The following is a 20,175-nucleotide window of genomic DNA, read 5'->3' as shown; positions in this document are numbered from 1 at the left end:
TCATATTTAGCCATGGTCGGGGGGGTGGGAATCGTCCCACCTATTTTCTTTGACCAATTCAAAGTGATCTAGTGTGCATGCATGTGAAAGCTCATATCCAGAATGAAACTGACATTATGAAACTTACGGAAACTTATATTCTGAATAAAACTTTGTGGGTCTTAAAGGTGCTGCTGGGCTCAAAAGTTGAACATATGAAGCTGCCTTCTACTGAATCAGACCCTCTGTCCATCAAAGTCAGTATTGTCTACTCAGACTGGCAGCGGCTCTCCAGGGTCTCAAGCAGAGGTTTTTCATGCCTACTTGCCTGGACCCTTTTGGGAGATGCCAGGGATTGAACCTGGGACCTTCTGCTTACCAAGCAGATGCTCTACCACTGAGCCACCCTCCCTCCCCTGCTCTCCAGGGTCTCAAGCGGAGGTTTTTCACGCCTACTTGCCTGGACCCTTTTTAATTGGAGATGCCGGGGATTGAACCTGCGACCTTCTGCTTACCAAGCAGATGCTCTACCACTGAGCCACCCTCCCTCCCCTGCTCTCCAGGGTCTCAAGCGGAGGTTTTTCACACCTATTTGCCTGGACCCTTTTTAGTTGGAGATGCCGGGGGTTGAACCTGGGACCTTCTGCTTACCAAGCAGATGCTCTGCCACTGAGTCACCATCCCTCTCCAACTTTGTTTTCTTGCTTCAGACCAACACGGCTACCCACTTGAATTTATCCCCATTTTCATGCCTTTCTTTTATGTGATTTTCGAAAAAGAAATCACGGGCCATTTTTATACCGCAAGATGCAAAAAGCAGGCACCAGTGTCAATGGCAAATTTTCAGTTGGATGTCAATCATGCGCATGGGGAAACCGCCAGCCATGTTTGAACTTTCCAATCAACCTGAACGACAAAATTCAATAACATCCCAAGAAGCGAATGTCCTTGCTTGAGGACCAATGTGCGCTCGCCTTGTGGAAAAGTGGCAGAGGAGATAAACTCGGTTGGGAACAGTCACACACCCCAGACAAAAGCAGCAGAAGAGAAGACCCTCGACAAAATTAATCTGCTGTGCCCCATAAGGAAATCCTCCGCTGACATTTGCCATTCCTGTCAGGCTTAATAAAGAGCTTTTAAAAAAAAAAAAAAAAAACCTAACCCTGTATTTGCCTATTCAACACTTCAGCCCTTCAGCTGATTTTGGAAATTATTTCTGATTTATGACTTTCTTTCTAACAGGTGTCGTCTGGCCTGTCAATTATCCCTCAAAGCAAATGCTAAGTGAATCCTGGCTGGGTAAAATTAACAATACGGTGGAAGGGCTGGGGGGGTGGGTGGGGAAAAAAAAAACATGTCGGCGCCTCCTTGTGAAGAAAAGAGAGGTTAATTCCACTAAGGATTTGACTTAACTGCTTCTGGGGATATTTATGGGCAATGGACGTGGGTGAGCGGTAGCGGGGGGGGAGAAAGATGCTGCAGATGGTAAAAAGGTTCAGGACCCCCTACCCCCGTCAGGTGCAGACCACCACACTAAAACAACAGACCTCATTACTACCACAAGGGCTCCTTCGGGCCTGCTGCCATTTGAAGCCTTTGGCTGATTAACTCGAGGGAGGCCACACTCGCTAGGGAGCTTAAAACACCTTGTTCCTTATTCCTCCCAATTTGACACAAGAATGAGCTTTGATCTGGGCTCATTACAGGCTCGCCATTTCTCTTCCTCCCCCTCCCCCTACCAACCGCTTACTGCAAGCAGATGGGGTGAGCAACTCAGACAACAGAAACAGGACTCCCGCCTGCCCTCTCACACACTCCCTACTGTTTCTGTTCTATTCAGGACCCTTTCAGCCCCAAAGTTCCTGTTGTGAGGAGAGGAAGGGAATGTGAGTTCTGAGGTAAAGAAAAGTGGGATATAAAAACAGCTTCTTCTTCCCCTCCTCCTCCTTCCTCTTTCTCCTCCTCTTCTTATTCTCCTAGATGCTCTGAGCCATAGCCCCCTATCTAACATTTCATAAGTACAGGTTTGGAACAGGAAATCATTTTCCAGAAATTATTTTGTCAATACATCTAGTCCCCCCCCCCAAAAAAAAATCCCAGCGTATCAGAGATTAGAAGCTTCTGAATTGCCAATATTTCTATATTAGTTGTCCTTGTCCTTGAAAGGGCAGCTGCTGTGAGAGCCTTCTCAGCCCCACCCTCTTCACAGAATGTCTGTTGTGGGGGGAGAAGATAAAGGATTGTAAACCGCTCTGAGTCTCTGATTCAGAGAGAAGAGCGGGGTATAAAACTGCAGTCATCATTGTCTATATTAGTTGTTTTGGAAGTCCATGCTCCTGTAAAGTTAGAAGCTATTCCCTTCAGCACTCCAATGTATGCTAATTTCCTCCCCCCCCCCCCATTCATACGGGGTGGGGGTGGGGGTGGAGAGTCAGATCAATTCCGCACTAGCAGTTGCTTTGCTCCCAGGCTTTTGCTTTCCCCAGCTCAAACAATCGATTCCCTGCCAGTTGCTGCAGGGGTGCATTTTGATCCGCAGCTCCCGCCAATTTCGCCTGCGGCTTCTGGAACTCTGAAAAACAAGAGCAGGAAGCCATGAGGGAAATTGGAAAGAGCCGTGGGTCAAAATGCACCTTGTAGAAACTGGTGGGAGATTGATCACTTGAGCCGGGGAAGGGAGGAGCCCAAAGGTGGAGCAACTGCGAGTGAGGTCTTATACTGGGAAAAGGAAAAATCCAGATCCAGCTCAGTCCTACAATACTCCACATTAATGACCCATTTGCTTTCACAAAAAAATGAAATTATGTGGATGACCAAATCTCCATTTGGATGGATAATTTCTAATTCCAGTACCAATAAAATCCTGCAATAGATGACTTCCCATCACCCTTGTCAGAACAGAATGTGAATCCAAATTCCTGGGCATCGGATTGTTTATACTTTTTCCATCTGGGATAGGAATCTTTTGTTGCAATTACATCATTTCTGTGTGTGTGTGTGTGTGTGTGTTTTAAAGAGAGAAAGTCTGGTTAGGTGTCAGAAACTATATAATTAAATGGCAAACGCTCAGGGCTATATTTGACCCAGTTGTGGGATACCCTGTTTTCTGCAGCCCCCAGGCGAGTAAACCACAAATAAATCCCATTTTAATGAAAGGAACCTTATTTTGTCTACAAAATGTTGAAAGTCTGGGACCATAACAAGTGTGCCGAGAATGGCAGGCTCCCAGAGTCCCGGCTGCCTGGTTTGCTCGCGTAACCTCATATAATCATACTTGAAACTGCATATGAACTTTTATCACAGACAGCTGGAGAGAAATGAGCAACGGGATTGCTGTGAAAACACGTCCAGGAACGGCAGGCTGTGCTTTGCCTGGTGCAATGGTTCTCTAAGCAAGCACCTTTAATTTCCATTTCTCTCTCTCTCTGTCTCATAAGAGAAGCCATGTTGGATCAGGCCAGTGGCCCATCCAGTCCAACACTCTGTGTCACATAAGAACATAAGAGAAGCCCTGTTGGATCAGGCCAATGGCCCCTCCAGTCCAACACTCTGTGTCACATAAGAACATAAGAGAAGCCATGTTGGATCAAGCCAATGGCCCCTCCAGTCCAACACTCTGTGTCACATAAGAATATAAGAGAAGCCATGTTGGATCAGGCCAGTGCCCCATCCAGTCCAACACTCTGTGTTACATAAGAACATAAGAGAAGCCCTGTTGGATCAGGCCAGTGGCCCATCCAGTCCAACACTCTGTGTCACATAAGAACATAAGAGAAGCCCTGTTGGATCAGGCCAGTGGCCCATCCAGTCCAACACTCTGTGTCACATAAGAGAAGCCATTTTGGATGAGGCCAGTGGCCCATCCAGTCCAACACTCTGCGTCACATAAGAACATAAGAGAAGCCCTGTTGGATCAGGCCAGCGGCCCATCCAGTCCAACACTCTGTGTCACATAAGAACATAAGAGAAGCCATGTTGGATCAGGCCAGTGGCCCATCCAGTCCAACACTCTGTATCTCATCTGATCCTATTATGCTGCATAGAGGAACTAGGCAAGGCTGCCCACTATCACCAGCCCTGTTTGCCCTTGCCTTTGAACTTCTTGCTGCAGCCATACGATCGGATCAAGAAATCTCTGGTGTTCACATTGGCTCTAACACTTTCAAAATAAGTCTGTTTGCAGATGACATGTTCATGTATTTAACCAACCCAGTCTCCTCACTTCCAAAGCTGGATTCTTTGCTTATGCACTTTAGCAACTCTTCAGGTCTCTCTATCAATCAATCCAAATCAACTCTGCTTCCACTTCACGTCTCATCCCCTATGGAAAGCTATATTCGACAAAATTATAAATACCACTGGGCAACAAAATGTTTATCCTACCTGGGCATTTGCATTCTGTGTGTTCTAAAAGACATCATTAAACTTAACCATCTCGTTACTTTTCAAGACGTTCAGCAGACCGTGCACAAATGGAACACATTGTCTCTTTCCTTTACTGATAGATTAAACTTTATCAAATCATTTTTGTTTCATAAATGGTTATTCTTGTTTCGCACAATACCGGTCAGTCCACCTCCAAAACTTATCGCATCCAGGCAGCGATCTCTAAACTCTTTTTCGTGGCAGAACAAAAAAAAACTAGGATCAGTTTTTCCATAACAAAACGGCATTCTACACAAGGAGGTCTGAACTACCCCAATCTTCTCAAATACTATAAATCGACATTGCTGTCAAACATTGTCCGAATGCTACAGTGTGATTTACGGGCAGACTGGACTAAAGCTCTAATTCCGCTTGTCTTTCCTAGATCTCTTGCAGAAACCATCTGGGCTGAGCCTCATATACGAACGAAATCACTTCAGCGTAATATATTTTTAAAATCTGATCTTCATATTTGGGACTCACTCAGGGACAAGCTGCACCCCAAATTATCTAGATACTCCGCCTTCCTTTTCCAGCACTGGTTCCCACCTGGTAATGATCTTAAAATAGCACAGTGCTGGAGGGCTGCTAACTTAACACGATTGAAAGACATTGCATCTGCTGAGGGTCTTTTATCAAAACAGAAACTTCTGTTAAACAATTTTATTTGGTAATATATGGTAAACATATCCAATACTAAAACAAATATTAATAAACACACTACCTCCCCCATACATTACACTTTCCCCACCTCCCCTCCCCCCAAAATTTTGACTTCCGCCAGTGCCATTATCTAAAATTCTATTATTAAAAGGTATGTTTAACTTTAAAAGAATCTTAATTAAAAAAGGAAATATATATCATTTTGCTGAGAAATAAACAAACACATTTCTTATACTTTATAAAGTCCCACCCAGTTATTATAGTTCATCTTCTTTCTTCTCCTAAAAATCTAAGTGGTATTCTCAAAAATTCTTTCCTGTTTCCTGTCCCACCCCGCACCCGCCAAACTCCTGTGTGGTCGGGTGTAGGATTTAGGGAGGTTGGCTTGTTCTTTTTCTTGAGCGAACGAGGAGGATCCCACGGAACTGTCCCACAAGCGGTCCGCTTTCCTCTATATTTAAAATTTGAATTCTATGTTAGAATCTCTGTATTGTAAGCCGCCCTGAGCCCACTTCGGTGGGGTAGGGCAGGATATAAATCAAATAAATAAATAATAAAATAAATAAATAAAAACCGCCCAATGTCCTTTTACTTTTCATTCTTTTTCTATATATCTTCTGAATTTATCCCAATCCCTTTTAAATCCCTCTAATTCATAGTCTTTCAAGATTCTTGTAAATTTATCCATTTCACTCCATGACATGACTTTTTACAATCCAGTCCCATTTTTCTGGTATTTTATCTTACTTCCATAACTGTGCATATAATGTCCTAGCAGCTGAAAGCAAGTCCCAGTTTACAGTTCTATCTTCTTTTGGAAATTTCTCCATTTGTAATCCCAATAGGAAAGTCTCTAGAGTTCTCTTAAGTTCATATCCCAAAGTTTTAGAGATTTCTTGTTGAATCATTTGCCAAAACTGTTTCGCTCTTTCACAAGTCCACCACATATGGTAGAAAGAACCTTCATGCTTTTTGCATTTCCAACATCTATTGTCAAAACAGAAACTTAAACAAGCTCTTCATAGTCCCATTTCATGGTTTTTGTACTTGCAACTTCAGCATGTGGTCTCAACTTTCAAACTAACTAAAATCATGACAGCCCAACTTTCTGATTTTGAATGTGTCCTTAAATACTCAGAGGGTATTAATCTCCAATAAGGGTTTAATCTCCAAAATCTATAACATTCTGATCCGTATTCAGTCTACATAGGCTTCCCCCTACCAATGCAAATGGAGTCAGGATTGTGGAGTAACACTTACTGAGGAAAACTGGTCAGAAATATGGTCTTCTAAACTATTGAGGAGTCCTCTAATACATACAAAACTACAATCCTTTAAGCTTCTGACATGATGGTACCTCACACCCAAGAAATTATCTGCAATGCCATCTAATCATTCATCATTATGCTGGAGGAAATGTGGAGAAGTAGGTACTTTCGCCCACTGCTGGTGGCAGTGTCCCATCATTAAAATTTACTCATATTCACCTAATTACTGGCTTTGCAATTCCATTTTCACCTCAATTACTTTTCTTAAACCTCTGGACTGGAATACAAATTCCTCGTCATAAACAAGATCTAATTTCAAGTCTCCTAGTAGCAGCCAGAACTGCAATTGCCTCATCGTGGAAATCTCCTCAAGCTCCTTCTCTCTCAAGCTGGTTTGCCAAAATCTGGGACATCCTTATCATGGAAAAAATCACTGCTCACATACTACACTCTGACATTTGCCCTAAAAACTCACATTTCCTAGGAAAATGGTCCTCATTTGTAGATTGTGTAGCAATTCATGATCTCTAACCATACAATTCAGAATATCTCAACTTACTCTATCTCTAATTCTTTTTCCCCCTTTTATAATATCTTCTTTCCTCCTCTGTTTCTTCTAGTCATGGTCTACATCTCGCACAAGGTGCATACTACTGTTGCAGAAGGTACACTTTATAGTAATAGTAATAGTTTATAGAATAGTAATAGCATTTACTATACTCTTTGCATTGATATTCTTTAAATTAGGTTTGTGTTTTAGGTTTTAAATTCCATAACTGATTGATTATGGCATCTTACATAACTTGATGTTAAACTACTTGCTAGGTTTCCTATCTTTTAATTTCTTTTTTATACATAAGGTGGCTGTTATGTTCTTGTCCAATACGGTTTACAGCTTGTTTATACATACTTCTTACTTAGCTATAGTCAATATTATTTACTGCACTGCAATGTTATTTACAATGTTATTTACATCCTTGTTCCTTTGCAATCTTGTTTGTTTTTTGTATTGGAAAACTCCAATAAAATGTTAATTACCAGTCCAACACTCAGTGTCACACAGTGCCACTGATGGATGTCTGCTCTATATGTTGATCCAATGGCCTCTTGAAGATAGGAACATAAGAGAAACCATGTTGGATCAGGCCAATGGCCCATTCAGTCCAACACTCTGAGTCACATAAGAACATAAGAGAAGCCATGTTGGATCAGGCCAAGGGCCCATCCAGTCCAACACTCTGTGTCACATAAGAACATAAGAGAAGCCCTGTTGGATCAGGCCAGTGGCCCATCCAGTCCAACACTCTGTGTCACATAAGAACATAAGAGAAGCCATGTTAGATCAGGCCAATGGCCCATTCAGTCCAACACTCTGTGTCACATAAGAACATAAGAGAAGCCATGTTGGATCAGGCCAAAGGCCCATCCAGTCCAACACTCTGTGTCACGCAGTGGCCAAACCCCCCAGGTGCCATCAGGAGGTTCATCAGTGGGGCCAGGACACTAGAAGCCCTCCCACTGTTGCCCCCCCTCCAAGCACCAAGAATACAGAGCATCACTGCCCCAGACAGAGAGTTCCAACAATATGCCGTGGCTAATAGCCACTGCTGGACCTCTGCTCCATGTTGATCCAATCCCCTCTCGAAGCTATGTTTGTAGCCGCTGCCACCCCCTGTGGCAGTGAATTCCATGTGGTAATCACCCTTTGCGTTAAGAAGTACTTCCTTTTATCCTTTCTAACCTGACTGCTCAGCAAATCCCATTTCTCCCTCCCTCTCTCTCTCTCTCTCTCTCTCTCTCTCTCAATATGCTTTTCTATTCAAGTGTTCTATGCCAGGGGTGATTTTGTAGAAAAAGAGGTGCCAGAGCTAAATTAGCACAACTCATTTGCATCACTCATTGGCACATACCACACCCCCCTGACATCACCAGAAGGTGTACTCAATTATGTCAGTTCAGCATCTACCTTAAAATGCTTCTTGAATTATAACTGTCATCCTAAAACCTCATTCCCATCCAGTGTTCCCTCTTAGTTGAATTAGCGTGAGCGAGCTCACAATTTTTTAGCCTCCAGCTCACACATTTTTGTCTCAGCTCAGGAAAAAAAAAATGGCCCCAGAGCAAACTAATTTATGCAGCAGCTCACAACTTTAATGCCAGTAGCTCACAAAGTGGAATTTTTGCTCACAAGACTCCACAGCTTAGAGGAAACATCATACTTTTAAAATTACTTTATCCTACGTGGCCACAATGGGATGAGGAAGATGGTCATCTGTCTATATGCTTTGGTTATTTTCCCATTTTTCGTGGTGAAAAATATGAGAAAGTTTTGTCAAATCTTAGAGTTCAGCAGAATTCTCACAGGGGTTTTGAACAATGGAGCCCAGAAGCAAGTTTTGGGGGTGGGGGTGGGGGCTAAGAAAGAGCACAATAACATTTAGAGATTCTGGAGCTCTGCTTCTGTGAGCTTCTGGCTAAAATGAGGCCTGCCTATTCCACAGAAGCTGAGAAAAGAGAAAGCCAGGCAGAAGAAGGGAGATACATTTCCAATGTAAAACGTTTCGAGTTACGGAACGAGGCAGCCAAAAGAACCAAAGCATTTCCTTTACTTCCAGGCTGCTTTTCAGCTGCAAAATGAAAGCAGGAAATTGACCCTGTGATCTAAGATCCAGCCGCCCAGGGGTCGTTTTGTAGAAAAATAGGTGGCAGAGCTCATTAGCATAACTCATTAGCACATGCCGCTGCCCCACAGCCAAAAGCAACCTGATGCAAGAAAGGACAGCTCCAGGCAAGCGAAGCCTTCTTAACCTAGCTAGAGATCCAACCAGCCCAAGCAGGCCTGCCTGGGGCTCTCCTGGGCCGCCCCCCCCCCCAGTCAAAAGTAGGCCTGCCAATCCCCAGGTCCCAGCGGGGGTTCTTCCACTTTCCCAGGCTCCTTCCCACCCTCAGTCAGCTGGCAGGCGGGGTGAAGCCCCGCCCCCAGAGGCCCATGTGCCTTTCCCCTTCCGGAGGCTTCAGTCTCCGATTGAAAGGCTTCCTCTTGGGATGGGGTGTCTGTGTTGCTTTGAAGAAGTTGGCAGCAACTCGTGAGTAGAGAGGCCAATCCCTCACTTCAGAGTCGCCAGAAAAGGGGGAGGGGAGGAACGTCTGCTGAGCACTTCATTATTCCCTATGTGGAGATCGATTCTTATAGGGTGTAATGGGGAATTGATCTGGAGGTTTCAGGGGCTCTGGGGGAGCTGTGCTTTGAGGTAGAGGCACCAAATTTTCAGTATAGTATCTAGTGCCTCTCCCCAAAGTACCCCCCAAGTTTCAAAAAGATTGGACCAGGGGGTCCAATTCTATGAGCCCCAAAAGAAGGTGCTCCTAGCCTTCATTATTTCCTATGGAAAGAAGACATTTAAAATGGTGTGCTGTCCCTTTAAATGTGTTGGCCAGAACTCCCTTTGGAGTTCAATTATGCTTGTCACATCCTTGTTCCTGTCTCCGCCCCAATGTCTCCTGTCTCCACCCCCAAAGTCCCCAGATAATTCTTGAATTGGACTCGGCAACCCTAGTCAAAAGGCCAGCAAGCCACCCACCATCCAGCCTCGCACTCCCAGACCGTACGCTCCACCCTCTTTGCTGCCTCCAGCCTGGGGCTTGCAAAGAGAGCGAGAGATGCAGAGCCGCCCATGAGCCGCCCCCCTCCTGGGAGAAGCTGGGCCTGCCGCTACCAGTTTCACTGCACATGACTCTCTCTAGCTGTGTTGGGGGGGGGGCAAGGTCTCCCATTGGGCTGTGTGAGAACACTCCTCCATGAAACGCAGCTGATGGCACTGTGCTGTTCTGTGTCAATATGTGGAAAGTAACCTACTGAATGGGTGATGTCATTTCTGGTGATATCAGGGGGTGTGCCCCAATATGCAAATGAGTTCCTGCTGGGCTTTTTCTATTTTTTTTTTAAACCCTGCTTGCAGCTATGTTGCACTAGGATCTTTGCAAGAAGCATGGCTTCCCGTTAGCCAAAAATCCACTGGGATCACAAACTAGGCAAGATCATGGAGAATGATGGAAAGATTCTTTGAGACTTCTGACTACAGATAAACACCTGGAGCATAACACCCTTTGTTGAAGAATTGTAGAAATAATGAGACACAGGATTTGGATCATAGAGTTGGAAGGGATCTCCAGGGTCATCTAGTCCAACCCCCTTCACAATGCAGAAAACTCACAAATATCTCCCCCTAAATTCACAGGATCTTCATCGCTGTCAGATGGCCACCTAGCCTCTGTTGAAAAACCTCCAAGGAAGGAGAGCCCACCACCTCCCGAGGAAGCCTGTTCCACTGAGGAACCACTCTAATGGTCAGGAAGTTCTTCCTAATGTTGAGCTGGAAACTCTTTTGATTTAATTTCAACCCATTGGTTCTGGTCCAACCTTCTGGGGCCACAAAAAAAAACAATTCTACACCACCCTTTGTATGACAGCCCTTCAAGTACTTGAAGATGGTGATTGTAAGACAGAACACAAAAGAAGGGGACAGCAAAAGATGAGATGGCTAGACAGCATTACTGATGTAACTAACATGAATTTGAGCAGACTTTGGAGGATGGTGGAAGATAGGAGGGCCTAGCGTGTTGTCCGTAGGTCAAAACCATGGGCTTGCAAAGAATCGGACTCGACTGTGCAGCTGAACAACAACAAGAGCAAAAAGGTAGAAACAGCAAAGGTTGGCACAAAGAAACAAAAGCCCTGACGCGACTAGCTATACATTCCCTTCCTCTAATCCCAAACAGACTCACCACCCCTTGGGTGAGGCATCCCTCCTGGTGTAGCCTTTCTCCAGCTCAACATTCCCAGAGAGAATCCACTTCCCTCTCTAGCTGGCCTTTTTCTTGTTTCCTCCCAGGTCCCACCCCCCTGTGCAAGTTTTCCCTCCCAAACTGCAGCCTACACCGTCAGAGGGACAGAAGGGATTCTGGGAAATGTGGGCCCTGCAGCTACTCTGACACAGGCTTTCCTGGAGCCTGTAGGCTTCACTAGACCTAGGATCATGACAGACGATATTGCAGACGTGAGGGTCCAAGGCCACGAAGGACTTTCAATTTGATAACCAAAACACTGTGATGATCGCCGACATTGTGCCCGTGAAGTGCTTTTTAAATGTGCTACGGAATTGCTAGGTATCGTTACTGTGATGCCGATAATTGATAGCAACTTACCTGGGTGAGCAAGGATGCATCTCTCCCCACATCCGCTCTTGTTCTGAAATGCCCTTTAAATGAAACAGCACCGATAACACCAATGGTCATTTTCTTTTTTTTTGTCTCCTGCAAGGATATGATATCCATTCATCTGTTCCACCTGAGCAGAGGGTATAGTTAGCTGTGCTGAATACCACTGAAGATAGGTTTCAATTTCCCAGGTGGTCGCAATGATATATTGACTTTCCCGGTGACCACTAACCTCTGGGTTTTATCACCCTGAGCCCTATCATTAGCGTGTTGCTCAATCTTGACATCCTACTGCAGCTCTCCTGGTGTGGCAGTGATTGTGTGGTGTGTAATGGCAGGTCTTCTTTGGGAAATAATGGGTATCAGCTCATGGACGGGTTACTGTATAGACCCTCAAACACCTTCAGCCGAGACGTCCCAGCTTTTGCATTCTTTCTCAGTTTACTCGTTCCCTCAGAGAAAAGCTTGAACATCCCCAGTGCATCTGAATGAATTTTTCAGAGACAGCATAGTGTGATGGCTGGAATGTTGGACGAAGATTTCAGACAATAAGATTGCCAGACCTAGTAACACCAGGACTTATTTAAGTTGGAGCTTGGGGGAAGCTATGTCATGCAGTGTGGCAACATGAACATATGAAGCTGCCTTATACTGAATCAGACCCTTGGTCCATCAAAGTCAGTCTTGTCTTCTCAGACTGGCAGCGGCTCTCCATGGTCTCAAGCTGAGGTTTTTCACACCAACTTGCCTGGACCCTTTTTGGAGATGCCAGGGATTGAACCTGGGACCTTCTGCTTACCAAGCAGATGCTCTACCATTGAGCCACCATTCCTCCCCTTAGACATATGAAGATATGAAGTTGTCTTCTACTGAATCAGACACTTGGTCCATCAAAGTCAGTATTGTCTTCTCAGACTGGCAGCGGCTCTCCAGGGTCTCAAGCTGAGGTTTTTCACACCTACTTGCCTGGACCCTTTTTGGAGATGCCAGGGATTGAACCCGGGACCTTCTGCCTACCAAGCCAATGCTCTACCACTGAGCCACTGATGCTCTACCACTGAGTCCCTCCCCTAAACATCCATTCCAGGTGAAAATGAGGAAGTGACTTCACTGTTTAGTGATGTTCTAGGAATTTCTCCAGTTTCTATGACAAAAGATCATAGAGATCAGGGGAGTTGCTTGAAGGGCGCGCAACGGAAGGGACTGCTAATGCCGGATAAAGAAACTCACTAGTCGCATGCACATCGTTGTGAGCATTGGTTCCAGATAATGTGAAGTGAATTGATCAAAATGAAGGTCTACAACCGAAACACGGCTGTTTAAATCTAGGAAATGTGTTATCATTTACACTTCATTATAAAGACATTGCCTCATCTGGAGAGCTACCGTTGGCCACCCCTGCCTTATGTGTTGAGTCTTCAATGTACTGCAAAGTAGCTTTTGACATCGCTGGCAACATCGTCATGCATCAGGAGAGGTCAAAGTGCACCTGCTCGGACTTTGCACTCCTTTGGAGTCTTTGCTCAGCATGGACTCTTTCATGATGAAAAATGGCAAATGCTTTATTGTAATTTTGATTTATAATTTTGGATATATACATTATATGTTACAAAACAGTATGAGATATTTCTTTAACAGTGAATCCTTAAAAAATTCTTTCTCCTGAGCAACTACAGCAGAGTCTAGGAAATTTCACTGAAATTGACTTTTTTTTTTTAGAACACGGGTCTCCCCTTTTTCCCAAATCTTATTGTTCAGCAAAATTCTCACAGGGGGTTTGAACAATGGAGCCCAGAAGCAAGTATTTGAGGGGGAGGGGGAATGCACAGGAACGCAGTTCCGGCTGGCTTGACATCAGAGGATGTGACCTAATATGCAAATAAGTTCCTGCTGGTCCTTTTCTACAAAAAAGCCCTGCTCAAAGCAATGGTGATGTCAGGGGTGTGGCCTAATATGCAAATGAGTTACTGCTGGACCTTTTCTACCAAAAAGCCCTGTTCAAAACAATGGTGACGTCAGGGGTGTGGCCTAATATGCAAATACATTCCTGCTGGACCTTTTCCACAAAAAGCCCTGTTCAAAACAATGGCAATGTCAGGGGTGTGGCCCAATATGCAAATGAATTCCTGCTGGACCTTTTCTACAAAAAAAGCCCTGTTCAGAACAATGGTGACGTCAGGGGTATGGCCTAATAAGCAAATGAGTTCCTGCTGGACCTTTTCTACAAAAAAGCCCTTTTCAAAACAATGGTGACGTCAGGGGTGTGGCCTAATATGCAAATACATTCCTGCTGGACCTTTTCCACAAAAAGCCCTGTTCAAAACAATGGTGATGTCAGGGGTGTGGCCTAATATGCAAATGAGTTCCTGCTGGACCTTTTCTACCAAAAAACCCTGTTCAAAACAATGGTGATGTCAGGGGTGTGGCCTAATATGCAAATGAGTTCCTGCAGGACTTTTTCTACCAAAAAAGCCCTGAATATAGCGCATACTAAACTTTCATCGCTCAGGTGAAGTGATTTATACATGGCGTTATTTCTATCACTGCTCAACCTTACACGGTGTTGTTTCTTGTTTTGTTGCTCCCACCTGGAGGTTGGCAACTCTAGATTTTCCGACCCAGGGAAGTGTGTAAGGCTGCTAGATGTATAGACACTGGCATGGAATTGTTTTCTGCTCATACTGGACTTGCTATTGGCTTTCACCAGGCTGTTAACTTTAATTTCATTCTGCATTAGCGCCTCTGTCCCATGTGATGGTTTTCTGATCCAGCGGCAAAGAATCCATTTGTAATTCAGATGGGCCCGGTTTATATTGGGGAGCCTTTTTTTGAAAATGGCTTTTCAGATCATCGCTGTCATATATATGTATAAAAAGGTTGAAAGTTATGATTTCTTCTACAAAAAATGATAAAAGTCAAGCTTCTTTCAGATGTCGACGGTTAAAATGCAGGACGGGGTATTTAAATGAAATCTGGAAGATCGGGATTATTGAATTATCGGTTTGCATTTCAGGTCAGGCAAGACTAGGAAAAGAGGCCCTTTTTTATTTAAATGGAGAGTTTAGTGGCTAAATGACTTTTCAAAGTCAGTCTGGGTTCCCTGTTTGTGAGGCTGTGCTTTTCCTTAAAAATTTCAGCTAGAGAAGGTGTGGACAAGTTGAAGCATTTTCAAAGTTCAAGATGCAGCCGGGCTTCGCTATTTTCTTTTCTTCGGCAATGTTCCCTCCAAGAGCAGAGATTTAGACTTTCAAGAAGAACTCTCATTCCTAGGGTTGCCAAGTCCAATTTAAGAAATATCTGGGGACTTTTGGGGTGGAGCCAGGAGACTTTGGGGGTGGAGCCAGGAGACATTAGGGGTGGAGTCAAGATCAAGGCTGTGACAAACATAATGGAACTCCAAAGGGAGTTCTGGCCATCACATTTAAAGGGACAGAACACCTTTTCAATGCCTTCCTTCCATAGGAAATAATGAAGGATAGGGGCACCTTCTTTTGGGGCTCATAGAACTGGACCCTCTGGTCCAATTGTTTTGAAACTTGGGGTATATTTTGGGGAGAGGCACTAGATGCTGTACTGAAAATTTGGTGCCTCTATCTCGAAAAACAGCCCCCCCCCAGAGCCCCAGATACCCGCAGATCAATTCTCCATTATTTTCTATGGGAATAAATCTCCCTAGGGAATAATGGAGTGCCCAGCAGACATTTTCCTCCCCTCCCCCCGCTTTTTGATGACCCTGAAGCGGGGGAAGGGCCTCCAAACTGGGGGATCCCCTGCCCCCACCTGGGGATTGGCAACCCTACTCATTCCCCAGGTAAAGTGGCAGCGGCTTCTATGTATGGTAAACGCCGTCACAGCACAACAGGGTGATTCATTTGTGGGGAGCCAAGATTTCTTTTGCTACTGTTCCAAGACATGCAGCTGAGGGTGGAAATTGGAGACTGCCCTACCCCCAGGTGGGGTCTGGAAGTCTTCTGGTATTACAACTGATCTCCAGGCAACACGAAGAGCTTAGCTCCCACGTAGAAAAGAGCTCCTCTGGAGGATGGACTGTATGGCAATATGCCCCACTCATCCTCAAACCTTGCCCGCCCCAGACTAGGTTTGCCAGGTCCCCCCTGGCAACCAGCAAGAGGTGAGGGGGCTTACCAGCAGTGGGGGGGGAGGCCTATCAGAGAAGGAGGAGGAGGAGAAGACCATAGATTTATATCCTACCCTTCTCTCTGAATCAGAGTCTCAGAGCGGCTTACAATCTCCTTTATCTTCTTCCTCCACAACAGGCACTCTGTAAGGCGGGTGGGGGTGAGGAAGCTCTGACAGAAGCTGCCCTTTCAAAGACAACTCTGCAAGACCTATGGCTGGTCCAAGGCCATTCCAGCAGCTGCAAGTGGTATAGTGGGGAATCAAACCCAGTTCTCCCAGATAAGAGTCCACGCAGACTGGCTCTCTGGAGGAAGAGGAGGAGAGTTGTTTCTTATACCCTGCTTTTCACTACCCAAAGAAGTCTCAGAGCATCTTATAATCACCTTCCCTTCCTCTCCCCGCAACAAACACCCTGTGAGGTAGGTGGGTCTGAGAGAGTTCCGAGAGGACCCAAGGTCACCCAGCTGTCTTCATGTGAAGGAGAAGTGGGGAATCCAACCTGGTTCTCCCAGCTTAGAGTCCACTGCTCTTAACCACTACACCAAACTGGCTCTCAATGAACAATGAACCAGTTGAGCAATGAACGCTGCTGTATTCTTTATTTTGAAATGTTATCAAAAGTCACAAGCTTTATGGCAGCGAAGAGCACGCCCAGCTTTTGTCTAAAGAAATGGGCTTTGGTCTTTCAACGAAAACAACCGGCAGGGATTTTTAGGGGACCAAGTCTCTGAAACAGTTAACCCCACCACAAAACTCAGTCTCCAGAGGGAACGAAGAGGAAAGAATCTGTCCATCAGCTAAAAAAATAAAAAACCTCCTCTGAGCTTTCAGTTAGACGTTTAATCATATTATGACTCCCCAAGCCATCCGAGCCAATTTAATCAAATTCTATCACGGACATGGCGGTATTGTTTTCCAAGCCTATTAGCAAAATAAAAGTTACCACTTATTAAATGAGGATCCTCCTGCATGCTGATTGCCTCGCTAATTTGGGGATGATTATTCCCTTATTTTGTTCTCCGTCACAACAAGACAAGGCCCTCCACACCACTGAGAAGTGAATGATGGCATGACGGTTCTTGGGAATGCTGCAGGAAGGGAAATGCTGAGCTCAGCCTCAGGGTTCCTGAATTCCTTTCTTGGATGGAGCTTAGAATCAATAGAATCATAGAGTTGGAAGGGACCTCCTGGGTCATCTAGTCCAATCTCTTGATGACATTCTGTTATCTCTCATCCCGGCCCGGGCTCATTTTGTAGCTCCTTTGCATATTAGGTCACACCCCCTGTTGTAGCCAATCCTCCGAGAGCTTACAGGGTAGGGTTGCCAAGTCCAATTCAAGAAATATCTGGGGGCTTTCGGGGTGGAGCCAGGAGACTTTGGGGGTGGAGCCAGGAGACATTGGGGCGGAGCCAAAAGCAAGGGTATGGCAAGCATAATTGAACTCCAAAGGGAGTTCTGGCCATCACATTTAACGGGACTGCACATCTTTTTAAATGCCTTCCTTCCATAGGAAATAATGAAGGATAGGGGCACCTTCTTTTGGGGTTCATAGAATTGGACCCCCTGGTCCAACCTTTTTGAAACTTGGGAGGTATTTTGGGGAGAGGCACTAGATGCTATACTGAAAATTTGGTGCATCTATCTCAAAAATCAGCTCCCCCAGAGGCCCCCGATACCCGCGAATCAATTCCCCATCATCCCCTATGGGAATAGTTCATGGAGGTGCATGATGGTTGTGGGGGCGGGGCTTCCCTGTAAAACCGGGGGATCCCCCTCTGGGACCTGGGGATTGGGAAGCCTATTACAGGGCCCCCTGTAGGAGGAATGGCTACATCAGGGGTGTGTGGACTGATATGCAAAGGAGCTCCTGCTACAAAATGAGCCCTGCATTCTGCTCTTAGCCGTTTGCTGCAGCTTGTAGATCAGAACAAAGCAGGGGTCAAGTACCAGCAAAGACCACCAGCGAAGTCTTAAAGGCGCCACTTGACTCCTGCTTTGTTCCACTGCTTCACACCAAGACAGCTGCCCACCTGGATCTATCTTGTAGGTCAGAACTTAGAGTAGGTTTGCCAGGCCTGTGTTGGAAATAGGGTTGCCAATCCCCAGGTGGGGGCAGGGGATCCCCCGGTTTGGAAGCCCTCCCGCCGCTTCAGGGTCGTCAGAAAGCGGGGGGGAGGGGAGGGAAATGTCTGCTGGGAACTCTGTTATTCCCTATGGAGATTTATTCCCGTAGAAAATCATGGAGAATTGATCGCGGGTAACTGGGGCTCGGGGGGGGGGGGGCTGTGTTTTGAGGTAGAGGCACCAAATTTTCAGTACGCATCTAGTGCCTCTCCCCAAAATACCCCCCAAGTTTGCAAACTCCCAAACTTCCAGGGGGTCCAATTCTATGAGCCCCAAACAAAGGTGCCCCTATCCATTATTTCCTATGGAAGGAAGGCATTGAAAAGGTGTGCCGTCCCTTTAAACATGAGGGCCAGAACTCCCTTTGGAGTTCAATGATGCTTGTCACAGCCTTGATCTTGGCTCCACCCCTAATGTCTCCTGGCTCCACCCCCAAGTCTCCTGGCTCCACCCCCAAAGCCTCCTGGCTCCACTCCCAAAGTCCCCAGATACTTCTTAAATTGGACTTGGCAACCCTACTTGGAGATTTTGGGGGTGGATTCAGGTGAGGGCATGGTTTTGGGGGGAGGGGGTTAGGGTTGCCAATCCCCAGGTGGGGGCAGGGGATCCCCCGGTGTGGAGCCCCCCTGCCTGCTTCAGGGTCATCAGAAAGCGGGGGGGGGGGAGGGAAATGTCTGCTGGGCACTCCATTATTCCCTATGGAGACTGATTCCCATAAGGTATAATGGAAAACTGATCCATGGGTATCTGGGGCTCTGAGGGGCTCTTTTTTTTTTTTTTTAGGTAGAGGCACCATATTTTCTGCATAGCATCCAATGTCTCTCCTCAAAGCACCCTCCAAGTTTCAAAAGGATTGGACGAGTGGTTCCAATTCTATGAGCCCCAAAAGAAGGTGCCCCTATCCTTCATTATTTCCAATGGAGGGCAGGCATTTAAAAGGTGTGGAGTCCTTTTAAATGTGATGGCCAGGACTCCCTTTGGAGTTCAATTACGCTTGTCACAACCTTGCTTCTGGCTCCACCCCCCAAAGTCTCCTGGCTCCACCCCCAAAGCCCCCAGATTTTTTTTTTAATTGGGCTCAGCAACTCTAGAGGGGGCTCAGCATGCTCCAGTGCCACAGAGTCCACCCTTCAAAGCAGCCATTTTATCCAGGGGAGGCAATCTCAGCCAGCAGGACATCAGTTGTCAAAGCGAGAGATCTTCAGGCCCCACCTGAAGGCTGGCAAATCCAACCAGGAGGCTGCGTAGACTTGCCAGTGTCATGGCAAAACAAATACCTGGGGAATTCACCACATTCCTTCATGCCAAAATACCGAAGGCAGATAAAATACCAAACGGTTGGCATTCCTAGTCTGAATGTGTCTTCAAGGCAACTGAAAGCCCCCCCCCTTACACAAATATCACTTTATTAAATGAATAGGAGCCGCCCCCCCCCCAAAAAAAAAAAATGTTTATTTGATTATTCCTCTCAGACATGAGAAACCCTGTGCTTTCGATGAAGTGAAGGAAAAAAGAAACTGCCCGCATAAATGCAAACTGCTATATGGGCTCTCCTCTCTCAGCAAGCACAATGATTAATCTTATCAAACATTGCCCCTTAGTTGAAATACTTTGTTAAATAGGTACTGTGTAACTGAAATGGATCTCAAATATTTCTGAATGAGCAATGAGGAAACATATGTTTCCAACCTGCAGTTACGAGTACTGTAAAATATGATGAAAACCACATGATTTCTTTCTTTTCTGCTCTCTTTTTTTAAAAGGAACAGATGTGAAGTAAATGCGGAGAGTCATAGTGAGGCCTAAAGTCCTCATAGTTCATTGTTAATATCCCCCCCTCCCCCCAAACAATGAATTGGGCCATATGGCATCAAAATTATATTGTTCTTCTCTGGAACTTAAAGAGGGCAACTCTTTAATATTTGGGGGTAATTGGGAAGGCCCTCTGGCTGTAGCTGCTACCAGCTGGCCAACAGGCCTTAAAAAGCCAATTTAACCAGCTAAGTGAAATCCTTTCACCCATCTGTGGGGTGTGTTTTCTGTAGGGCTGACAACTGTGTTAGAAACTTCCAGGAGTTTTTGAGGTAGGGCTGCCACTCTCCCACTGGGGGCGGGGGATCCCCTGCCCTGGAGGGCCCCAATCCACCAGCAGGGAGCTGGCTACTGGGGGGGGGGGATCCCTGCCTCCGAAGAGCCCCGTCAGTGTGCACCATCCTTGGCACGGTGATGTCACCCAGAAGTGACATCATCACATCGGGGATGCCGTAGCAGGGACACTCTAGGACGTGCGCTAAAACTCTATGGTACCATAGAGTTTTATCACGAGTCCTAGAGCATCCCCGGCACAATAAGATCGCT

At 45.7% G+C, this 20,175-nt stretch overlaps 1 non-coding gene across 1 annotated transcript; it reads right to left on the bottom strand.

Moving 5' to 3' along the window:
- Positions 1 to 318: 318 nt before the first annotated feature.
- Positions 319 to 391, bottom strand: TRNAT-GGU (transfer RNA threonine (anticodon GGU)). Its single transcript has one exon. It is a non-coding gene; the product is annotated as a tRNA-Thr (tRNA).
- Positions 392 to 20,175: the final 19,784 nt, after the last annotated feature.

This window comes from Heteronotia binoei, chromosome 19, assembly GCF_032191835.1.
Source record: "Heteronotia binoei isolate CCM8104 ecotype False Entrance Well chromosome 19, APGP_CSIRO_Hbin_v1, whole genome shotgun sequence".
Classification (NCBI taxonomy): Eukaryota; Metazoa; Chordata; class Lepidosauria; order Squamata; family Gekkonidae; genus Heteronotia; species Heteronotia binoei.
Note: the sequence above shows the minus strand (reverse complement) of the source record. Positions and strands in the feature narration are given on the sequence as shown.